This window comes from Seriola lalandi, unplaced genomic scaffold, assembly GCF_002814215.2.
Source record: "Seriola lalandi dorsalis isolate HSWRI2012SDOR001 ecotype SW California unplaced genomic scaffold, Sedor1 jcf7180002054824, whole genome shotgun sequence".
In the NCBI taxonomy this organism is placed as follows: domain Eukaryota; kingdom Metazoa; phylum Chordata; class Actinopteri; order Carangiformes; family Carangidae; genus Seriola; species Seriola lalandi.
Genome location: NW_019525377.1, coordinates 783,866 through 795,269, shown reverse-complemented (window position 1 = coordinate 795,269; position 11,404 = coordinate 783,866). Strand labels below are relative to the sequence as shown.

General features: G+C 38.5%; 2 long non-coding RNA genes across 2 annotated transcripts in view; both read right to left on the bottom strand.

The window, feature by feature from the left end:
• LOC111669808 (uncharacterized) overlaps positions 1 to 4,770 on the bottom strand; it is a 6,619-nt gene extending 1,849 nt beyond the window's left edge. Inside the window, exons 1-5 of the long non-coding RNA XR_002761815.2 lie at positions 4,619 to 4,770; positions 3,772 to 4,213; positions 2,255 to 2,290; positions 1,974 to 2,048; positions 1,721 to 1,794 (exon numbers count right to left, since the gene is read on the bottom strand). This is a non-coding gene — a long non-coding RNA (uncharacterized LOC111669808). The remainder of the gene's footprint in view (positions 1 to 1,720; positions 1,795 to 1,973; positions 2,049 to 2,254; positions 2,291 to 3,771; positions 4,214 to 4,618) is intronic.
• Positions 4,771 to 7,785: 3,015 nt separating this feature from the next.
• Positions 7,786 to 11,404, bottom strand: LOC111669819 (uncharacterized). The gene is made up of 7 exons (XR_002761819.2): positions 11,324 to 11,404; positions 10,340 to 10,866; positions 9,107 to 9,142; positions 8,879 to 8,953; positions 8,565 to 8,616; positions 8,332 to 8,470; positions 7,786 to 7,900 (listed from the first exon to the last, which is right to left on the bottom strand). It is a non-coding gene; the product is annotated as an uncharacterized LOC111669819 (long non-coding RNA).

Here is an 11,404-nt window from a genome sequence, read left to right as displayed (position 1 = left end):
CCCCCCCACTCCCCCAACTAAAGATTAAACTGCCAAACGCTCACCTGCTGCTAAATGCATTTAACAATTTACAGCCTGAATACATTTTGCTATCCATTTAGGTGATGGTCTTTGTTGCACTTCATTTGCGTTCATTAATATTCATAGGATGTCAATCTGTTCGGGTTGTTACACTGGAAGACACCAGAGGATAGAAGATGGTGGATAAGGAAAACGTATTACTGGCTGATAACTCAGTTTTCATCATCTACAATCTGATAATATTTCTATCTGACTTTTATTATTAAGATTTTGGGTGGAGAAGTGGAAGAGCACAGCAGAGACTATCACAGGATATATTTATGAGTGGAACTAAAGTTCATCATCCTTGAGCCAAGCTCTCACTTAAACCACAGTGATAAGGATTGTGGATAAGTGTCAATCACTTAATATGATCAAAGTCTCCAAACTACTTCAAGACCACATGTGTAAAGTAGCAGATTCAGAATAAAAACAAATCCTGAACTCAAAAACAACTTAAAACGAGTCCGTTTATCAGGGATATAGTCTGAAACAGTCCCATCAACTAAAACACATAACATACCCATACAGAAATATCATCACCCAACTCAGCAGCTGCCCTCAGCTCTGCAGAATATTTTAGCATCTTTCAGCTCATTGTTTTGGTTTTTATGGCCTACAACTTTAATGTTTTGGTTCCCTCTCATCAACCTCGAACATACTGGAACATTTAAAAGCTTAAGTGGCAGACATTTTTTAGCAGGTTTAAGCAGATTTATTAACCACCCTTGTGTGTTCTCTCCAGGAAACTCGACTGGCAGTGTAAAAGGAGTCAATTACCTTTTTTAATACCCACAAAATTTGGGATAGAAAGTGTTGGAGCCTTTGTGTGAGAAGCTTCAATTGGTTATTGTGTGTTTTTAAAACTTATTTCGGGGCTGCAGCTCACTCTTTCATCCCCAAGCACAGTGCAGTTTGCTGTGTCTTTGGTGTAACAGCACCGCGCTGAACAGTTGACAGGTGTGTTTACAGTTATTGGGTTGTGTGAGTCAGTGGAAAAAAGGGGCTATTAGATGCATTTGGTGTCCAGAAAACTCGATGGTAAAAGAACACTAATGTTTCCTCTGTCTGTTGGATCTGTTAAACTGTTTGCCATAGAACCTTTGTAATGTGATTACACTTACTTAGCACTTTATAAGAAACACCATACTAGTACTAATAAGATCTGTCAGCTGCACATTCATGCTGCCAATCTCCTGTTCTACCACATCCCAAAGGTGTTCTACCAGATTCAGATCTGAAGACCGGGGAAGTCACTGATAAACATGTTCGTACAAAACTAGTTTGAGATGACTTAAGTTTTGTAAAGTGGAGCGTGATCCTGCAGTAAGTAGGCATTGGAAGATGGTAAACTGGGGCCATGAAGCAATGATACTCAGGTAGACTGTGACATCCAGACCGTGATTGATTGGTATAAAGGCCCAAAGTGTGATACTATTGATGCAGTAGGATCTGTGTGGAGTAGTAGTGTGGAGATCAATATCGACACAGACTTTAATACTGCAATTAACATGTTACAGCTCCCACCACACGTCCTGTCCCGGGGGCTGAACATTAGATTTTTCCTTGTTGTGATTTATCATATCTCATGAGAGTAGCTGAATACTGACTTCAGTTAATTAAATTCAGATGAAGAAGAGATTGTTTAGATGATTCTCACCCTGTGCGTCCCAATCCTCCACCCATACCAGTCGAGTTGTCGACAGCCCGATCTCTTGGCTGGTGGTTCCCAACCTTGGGGACAGGAGCACCACAGGGGGGCAGCAAGATAAGATGAGTGGGTCACAGGTTCATTAACAGTTTAGGTAAGCAGAAAAAAACATTACTCTAATCTTTTTCTTCCTCTTATCTCTGTCTCAAATTTTCTAATTTTTTGTTTATATGGGTCAAAATGTTGATGAGGATATACTTACAGAACGTATGGGATAATACTGATCACCATACAACACACCAGACTCCAAACCATGAGGATCGGCCTCACACTGAACCTGTAAAGCGACGGATCATAACCAGAGAACAGGAGTAAACGTGTTTTATTTAAAGAGCCAATATGCCAAAGATGTTTAGAAGTGTGTGTGTGTGTGTGTGTGTGTGTGTGTGTGTGTGTGTGTCTGTGTTTGAAACTGAAAAAATGCAGTGTGACTGAACAACATAGTCTTCCCAAATCCCAAAAGTGGGATATAATTAAACTCACCGGAAAGGTCAACTCCTCTTCCTTATTGCAAAATACCTGAGCAAGAAAACAGAAGGACCATATGTTATTTTAGAATTAGTGTCGTTTGTTGTTTGTCAACATTCAATCTCTTAAACTCTGCCATACTCATTGATGGGAACTGACGGGAGTTTAGTAGATAATAGATATGTCATACATACATAATTAGAACACCAAGAGTTTAAGATGTTACTGCACAATAGCACAAACCGCACTCTTCAATGCTGACTGCCTAAACGACGGGTCAAGAAGTGTTTCATTTCATATCGTTCGACGCGGCATGAGAACTGCTGTACGGACGAACTCTAAACAATTTGCCATGTAAAATAAAAACGGCTATCTCTGGTTCTCTACCATTACATGTTAATGGGATTAGTTCCTCAAACAGCAAAAGACACTAAAGTCAAGACACTTCCATCAATTCCTCAGTGTCAAGTGTTTCTGACTGAAGTATAACATGAAACCTCAGAAGAAGAATAAAAACACTGCGCTGGTTAACTACAGCCCCACAAGAAAAACCAGTTTCTTTAATCATAGGAAGAGATACTGTATCATTATCTTATCGTGTAAACACGTATGCATGTCTATTTGTTAAATAAACGAAAGCATGTTGAACTGCCCGCATGTGTCAGCATAGGCAGACACCGGCATTTTAAACACTTAGATAACTGCATTAACTTACCATTTTAGCGCAGATTTTCCAGCACATTTTAGCTGTGTTGTGACCACAACTTTGAAAATTGTCGGTTAGACTAGCTTTAATTTAGCTGTGATGCTAACTTCACTGCACACGCGCACAGTAAACGTTTACAGGAAGTGACGATCATCTTTAATTCTCGCGATACATGTGAGACGGACACCATCTTGTGATCTTGCGTTACATCACCAGACAGAATCATTAGTTTTGCTCTGCACAAAAACCCCAAGAATCCAGAGATTTCCTTTTTAGGTTTTTGTAAGAATCTGGATCATATCTGGAGATTTTTTATTGATATGTCATCTTACGTCATCCGTGATTGGAGCACATCCAGTCCAGATTTCATCATATATGGGTTCATATTTTGAAATATCTGGGCAACGACATCTATTTTGCGCAATTTTTTAACCATTTACCCTGAATCTAAATTGGAAGATTGGATTTGCACTAAATAAATTAAGCTTTTCATTAGTTCAGAGAGGGCAGTGAAACTCATTTAGAATCACTATTTAATATATGAGCTGCTGGTTCTCTCTTTGTTGATTTCAAATGCCAACTCCTTCCTCCTTCCTACGCTCCTCCTTATGTGATTAAGTTTTGGTATTTCAGTCTCACTCAGCTCTAATGTTCGTGCATGTTTACGGCTATCTCTGGTTCTCTACCATTACATGTTAATGGGATTAGTTCCTCAAACAGCAAAAGACACTAAAGTCAAGACACTTCCATCAATTCCTCAGTGTCAAGTGTTTCTGACTGAAGTATAACATGAAACCTCAGAAGAAGAATTTGAATCTCAGCTTACCTGGGATGTAGAGCTGAATCACTTCATGAATAACTTCCTGTTTTCCTGTTTCCAAGTGATAAGAAACTTTTTTTTTTCTTCTATAAAAAAGGATGTGTTATACTCCATGTATTGCTGATGTTTTTTTCTTAGTCCAGAGACACTAAAAAGAGTCCCAAGTTTCCTATTGGTGACACATCGTTACATTAAAATAAGATGCAAAACTGAGGAGGAAGCCCACGGTCTTTCATCTCTTTGATGTGTTGGGCTGGGCTGATGGGTGTCATTGTTTCATCTATAGATGACAAATGATATTATTTTGTCATTTAAACGGTCTCGTGCTGAGGTGGTCTTCACTAGATGATGTTAATCTTTCATCTTCTTTTTAGTCATTTTATGATCTCACTGTCCCGTCGGTTTTCTTGCCATGATTTTGATTCCTGCCGTCGTCTTCTTAGTTTTACTTTTTTATGATTGTATAAGTCAGTCCAGTATTTATAGTTCCATTCCATCGGGGCCAATGTTTGTCATAAAAAGGAAGAAAAACTTGTATTACAAATGAGTAGAAATGGGAAAATAGTTCAGTTGTTTCTAAAATCCTTCAACCTCTTCTCAAGCTGAACTGCCAGAGTTGGCTGTCTGGGCTTGGTTACAGGCTAAAATTGTAAATGTATAGAATATATAATCTTAACTCCAAACTGTTGAGTAGAGATGAACTTTGTATGTCTACTTATTTATCTCATTATTCTAAAAACTCAAATAACAAATACAGAAATTCTCTAAAATCACTTTCACAATTGCTTAGAAAAAAATACTCGTCTGTTGTATGGAAATTCAAAATTTCTTACTTTATATAGAGAAACTTTACCTTGTTAGTGTGTCCATGTCCGTGTCTCTCTGTCAGACTGCCAGATGTATCACTGGATGTAGGACAATGAGTGCTGCAGAATTCTGTGTTTCCTGTGGGTGGAATTTGACTTATCACAGGCAATACTGTTCCAGTCACTTATCTTACACCCTTCCTGCTCATGTTTACAGAGATTTGAGATTTGTCCTATGGGAATGTGAGTAATACTCCTGCGGGATATTTTATAAAGTTAGCTTTGTGTGTGTGTGTGTGTGTGTGTGTGTGTGTGTGTGTGGTAGTTGAGCGATGGCAGCGGGAGAGGAGTGTGAAGTTTTATTTTATTAATTATGTCCAAAAATCACAGGAAGCCAGAAGCTGAGTCCAAAAAGAGGCAGGGATCCAATGAAAACTGGAGAGCAGGTTACCAACACGGGAAAATACAGCAACTCTAAACATGTGAAAACTAAAACAAAAATAAGTCCTGAACTGGGAGCAAAAACAGGAGGAGGCAAAGCACCTGAAAAAATGTCAAGGAGTAAAGGTGAACACAAAGGTTGACAAACTCATTAATCTCCGAGGAAGGAAACACTGTAGGACAGAAAACACTGTAGGGGAAGGAAACAACACTACAGATATACAAGGAAACTCATTTCAAAATAAGAACAGGAAATAGAGTCCACGCAGATCATGACAAACCAATTAGAGGTAAAATTAATCATTTAAAAATGGTGACATATGGTGATAATAATGATATATACGATAAAACTATTAGAACATCTTTAGGCTGCCAGCTACATTGAACAATAACAGTGGTCATTTTACACAGCAGTGCACCTTTTGTAGGCAAAATAAAAGCACAAGAAAGTTTTTTTTTTTATTGGCAGCGTTGCTTTATTTCAAGCTATCAGGAAATCAGTCAGATGTATTTGTATGTGACCGTTGGCCACAGCACCACATATGAACAGTGACAAAATAAACCCCAGTCGCATTTTTATCAATCCATTTCTTAAATTAGACTTTAATGATATTCTCACCCGCCAACTAATGAGTTAAAAAAAACTGGCCCGAGGCCGAACTTACTTGCCGACGCCTGACAAACACTGACAGGAAAAGAACATGAGACAAACAAAGTCAGGGAAGTCCTGCAGCTTCAAGTAGTAGAAAACCACAAACCTGAAGAGACGCCTTAACGTTAAAGATGTTCAATAATGTTACATTACCTCTAAAACCATATCAAGCCAGATACTGAAGGCAGTGGTATCATGTGTATGAGAATCTCACAACAGCAGCACATTGCGACATTGCTTTTTGTTGAAGACAAGTTTGTTTATTTTAGAGTGCTAAACATGCTAGCCATGCTAAAGTATTGTGATGGCAAAAGTCATATTTAAAGTGTAATCATTTATCTACATCTTATGCACTTGTGTTTTCAGTATTTCAGTATGTACTCATGTATTTTTGTCATCATCTGTGGAAAACATTGTGTAATTGAACTGAAATGCTGACCTGAACTCTTGTCAGCGTGTTCTGGGAGAGGGGCCAGAGATCGTAAAATTGACTGGAAGGGAGATTGTTTTCTCAAGAACTTAGTGCATAATTGTCTTCACAAAGGATGTGAGGTTGTTTCTACTGCTCCATAAAAAGGTAGGATTTGGGGAGTTGACGTTTGCGACTATCTGCAGATATTCCTTCTGCCACCGAGCACTTGGGTTCAAATACAATATACTCTGAACTAGCAAGACTGTCTCAAGAATGATCTTTTGGCATGTACAACTTAATTGCCATAGACATGTGATGGTCAGGTCTTTTTGATTTTGAATGCAGCTAAACATAAACCATTTTTGACACATACTGGTTATTAAAATGTACAGCATATTATGTAGAAGAGGTTTTGGGCTGGAATAAATTCTGGCAGTAGCCAGCTGTTGTACTTAGCTTAGCTTGTGTTGTGTGCAAAAAGGTTCCTTACAAATGAATCGATTTATTTAGTAAAACAAGTTTATGTATTTATTTGTACTGTGAATAATTACTGAGGAAAGCTTACATGTAATTTGGACTCTGGTTGATGTTTTTTATGAATAACCGTCATCGCTCTCAGCCATGCCCTAAGCCCCGCCCACCTGGACCCACCACCGGACCATGCAGGATTTGGTTGCTGTGAGTGTTTTACCTGAAATCTGCTACATTTTTATTGGATCACTCAGAAAACAGTCAGCCAATCAGAAGAGAGGCTCAGAGCGTCCTGTCTTCTGATTGGCTCACCGACCTGTTGGTACCAGAGCTCCAGAGAGAAGCCTGAGAGAGGAGATGTAAAACTACTCTGAGATGGGTTTTGGTTCTTAAAACCACAAACATATTTTCTTATGGATCAACACTTAAAAAATACATATAAATACAATAAAACACAGGAAAGGTGTAAATTACATTGTAATTTATTTAATTAGTTAAAGTGTAATTTATTTAAGTCCCTCCTCAACAAAGTATTTACCCTCTATTCCCTAACCTCGTCTCTTCTTCCGCTGCACTTATGTATTTGTCTTGGTGTAAATACCCAGTAAATATTTTAATGCTCCATCTGTACCTGATAGTTACACTTTAATTCATGAGCTATAAAGTTTTACCATCACTTCATTCTCACAGTTCAAACATAAATCCACTTCTTTTTCATCAGTTCTTTTCTGAGTCAAGAATACACGACTGACTTTTCATGCTGCTTTCATTGTTTTCAGTGCTCTGTGCTTCAGTCCAGGGACGCACCTGCCAGCACCCACTCTCCTAATGATGACACAGTATCATCGGGGAGCTGTAATGATTTGTAATTATTACCTCAGGACTCCATAAATGATATGTTGTCCAGACCAAAGAGCCACCACAGATTAAGCTGGTAGCTGCCGTCTTTAGAGTTAGCTCTGACATCTGAGGGTAACCTCACTCCAGCTGGAACATCTCAATCTCAGATTTAATATTTTATTATGAACACGGATCAACATTCAAAACATTTAGAGTTACATTTCGATCCTGGTTCATGACGCAAAACACAGGTGAATAAATTCTGTACTTGACGATGTGTGTATTTATTCTCTAATGATCGGATCGCCCCCTGTATTTGTTTGACAGCTTCACTTGTTTTATGACCTGAGCAATGAGACAAATGTTTGGATGAAATGAGAGGTCGGGAGAACACCCACTTCAGTGGCAAAAATATATTTATTTTTTAAATTAAAAAATTAAAAAAAATTAATAGATAAAATCAGGAGGCCGATTGTAGCAATGATCACCGTCCATTGTCCAGTCTGACTCCACCTGTGTACAAGAATAATTATAGCTGCAGTTACACCTACTGTTTTACTGTGAATGGACTGGTCCTCCATTAACTTAAATCCTATCTGGAGCAAAGTAATTGTAATCTGCTAACATGCTAACATGCTAACAACCAACGCATGAGCTGAGTTTAGAGCAAATATGATGATAGAAAAATTTAAACCATTCTGAGATCAACAGCCGATCGAATGGGCTGTTGTAAGTACGTCAGTTCAATATATAATCTATAATATTTATATGATGAACTAATATATGATAGACTATAAATTTGATGATTATTGTGATAACTGTCGTTACATCATTGGCCACAATAATCAAAAGTTTTACACACATCCTTACACGTACCAAACTGCAGACTCTAATATTTCTTTGCTTGTATCACTGTGAACTACAAACTGTAATCCTGCAATTACCATGTTACAGTCCCTGTGCGTGTAGTTTCACTCAGGCAGAAAGGGCAATGAACCAGTAGCAGGATACAGCTCCCACCCCGTGTTGAGTCCCGGGGACTGATCATTAGGTTTTCCACCTCGTATTCATCATTAATCGTATCTGAAAAGTAGTTGAATAATGATTTTAGTAAATTAAACTTGACTGAAGAGAAGATTGTTTAGATGATTATGCTGCTCCGATCCTCCACCCGTACCATTCGAGTTATCGGCAGATGAGGTCCAATCTCTAGGCCTGTGGTTCCCAACCTGAGGGACAGGAGCACAACAGGGGACATCAACATAAGTCAGATGGGTCACAGGATCATTAGTAGTATAGGAAAGCAGAAAAATACATTTTCTCTGATCTCCCTTTAATCTTTTCCCTTAATCTTGTGAATTATTGGGTTCAGGACTTTAAAACATGAAACAAGGGTCAAAGGTCAACAGTGACAGGGGTTCACAACCAGACGCTACTTTGGTTATATGGGTCAAAACTGCTGTTGGTAATAATAATGTAGTTTATACTTACAGAACGTAAGGGATAAGATACATCATCATACACGACAAGTCCATCCAAACCATAAGGATCGGTCACACACTGAACCTGTAAAGTGACGGATCATAAACAGAGAACAGGAGTAAACATGTCTTTTGTGAAGAGCCAATACGTCATGGTTTAATATTAGGTCTGCAGCATCAAAGATGTTTGTGATATGTGTGTGTGTGTGTGTGTGTGTGTGTGTGTGTGTTTACTCACGGGAACAGACAATTCCTCTGCCTCAATGGGTCGTACCTGAGCAAGAAAACATCCAAGTTTGTTGTTTGACATTCAACATTCAACCTCCCAACTGATGGGAAATTAGCAGATAACAGATTTGTCATACAGTGTGGCTAAATGATTTTGAAAGAGTTGTAAGAAAGAGAAAGAAAGATAAAAAGTTAGTGTATAATAATACAAAACACACTATTCAATCCTTACACGAAAGATCGTAAAAAAGTGTTAAAAATGTTTTTTACTTTCGTCCCACGCAGCAGAAGAACCTGCTGTAATCTCAAATCGATCAAGTTTACCCGGTAAAATAAAAAAACACTGCCCTCGTGAACTATAGCCGGACTGGAAAAGCCACTTCCTTTATTTAAGAGTCATAATGAAAGGACAATATTTAAAATGTGTCTCACGGTAAACATATGCGTGTGCTCGCCGGCCGTGTGACGGCATAAATAACAACAATCATCAACAAAAGCAACCGTGTCGGTAAGAGTAGGCATAGACAGATAATGGCACTTTTTGGCATTTAAACAAGTCGAAATAACAAAGACAACTTTACCATTTTACACCTCGAGAAGTCTTGACTTTAAGTTTTCCTTGAAGCTTTAGTGCTTCTATGTAGCATCAGTGCCAAATCGATATTGTCACGAGCCCACTCAATGCGGAAGCACAGAAAATGGATGACATTCATTCTCGCGATACACATGAGAACGAGACCAGTCTTGCGTTGCATCACCAAACTATGTCACACTCAGTTTGTTTCCATTTCTATTGATTTACACTGAATCTGATTTTAAAAACACACAAGTTACATCAACAAGTTAAAGATCGGGTTTGTACTAAATAAATCAAGCTTTTCATTAGTTCAGAGAGGGAAGTGAAACTCATTTAGAATCACTGATTATTGATCGACTGCAATGCCAGTATCATACAAGTGTACTAGGTGACATTTAAGAGCTGCTGGTTCTCTCTTTGTTGATTTCTAATGCCAACTCCTTCCTCCACCCTAACCTCCTTCTTTTGGTATTTCAGTCTCACTCAGCTCTAATGTTCGTGCATGTTTACGGCTATCTCTGGTTCTCTACCATTACATGTTAATGCGATTAGTTCCTCAAACAGCAGAAGACACTAAAGCCAAGACACTTGCATCAATTCCTGTCAAGTGTCTCTGACTGAAGTATAACATGAAACCTCAGAAAAAGAATTAGAATCTCAGCTTACCTGGGATGCTGAGCTGAATCACTTGTGCAGAATTTCCTTTTTCCTGTTTCCAAGTGATAAGAAACAATTGGCTTTATAAAAAAGGACGTCCGATACTCCATGTGTTGTTGATTTCTTCTTGTTAGTCCAGAGAAACTAAAAAGACTCCCAGGTTCCTATTGGTGACACATCCCTACATTAAAATAAGACGCAAAACTGACGAGGACGTCCACATGGGTGTCTTCACTAGACGGTGATCAACTTTCACCTTCTGGTTCAGCAAAGTCCTTTTATAAACTCACAACCCCGTTCAGTTTCATTGTCATGAATTTGATTCATGCAGTCACCTTCTTGGTTTTACACTTTCTGCCTGTTAGTATCAGTCAGTCCCTCACCATATTGTCCAGATTCAAGACGGTCTCATTGGGGACATAGTTAGGTATCCAGGCAAGCAATCAATCCAGAGCCTCCCACTCCTAAAAACACGTGTAAAGTGTAGTATCCACTGTAGTGTCCACACTTGTAGTTCGTTCCATTGGGGCCGATATCTGTCATTAAAAGGAAGAAAAAGTTTCTATTACAATTGAGTAGAAAATTATAAAATAGTCAACCTGCTTCCGAAGTCCTTCAACCGCTTCTCAAGCTGAACTGTCAGAGCTGGCTGTCTGGGCTGGGTTAAAACTGCCTGGTTGACTTATGGAATCTGTAATCAGTCCTGTTTTTTAATGAGTGCGAGTAACATTAATCTCTACAAGTCCTCACTTGTCATACCAGGCGTATTCACACCTATCAACCGACTCATCCCTGATGCCACTTGTAATGAGGCAGGTCAGTTCAAGATATTGCTTTTAATTAACTTTACTTTGCTTTTACTTGATACCGTTTTTGTTCCTTTTATTCTTTTTATATTTTTGAAAACTGTTTTTTTTTTTTTTTTAAATTAAAACACAAATAACAAATACAAAACCTATCTAAAATTACCTTTACAAATTTAAAATGATTTACCTCATAGAGAAATCCCATAGACCTTGTCAGTTTCTGTTTGGCAGCTGTGTCAACCGAGTGACTGACTAGTGTGTGATACAT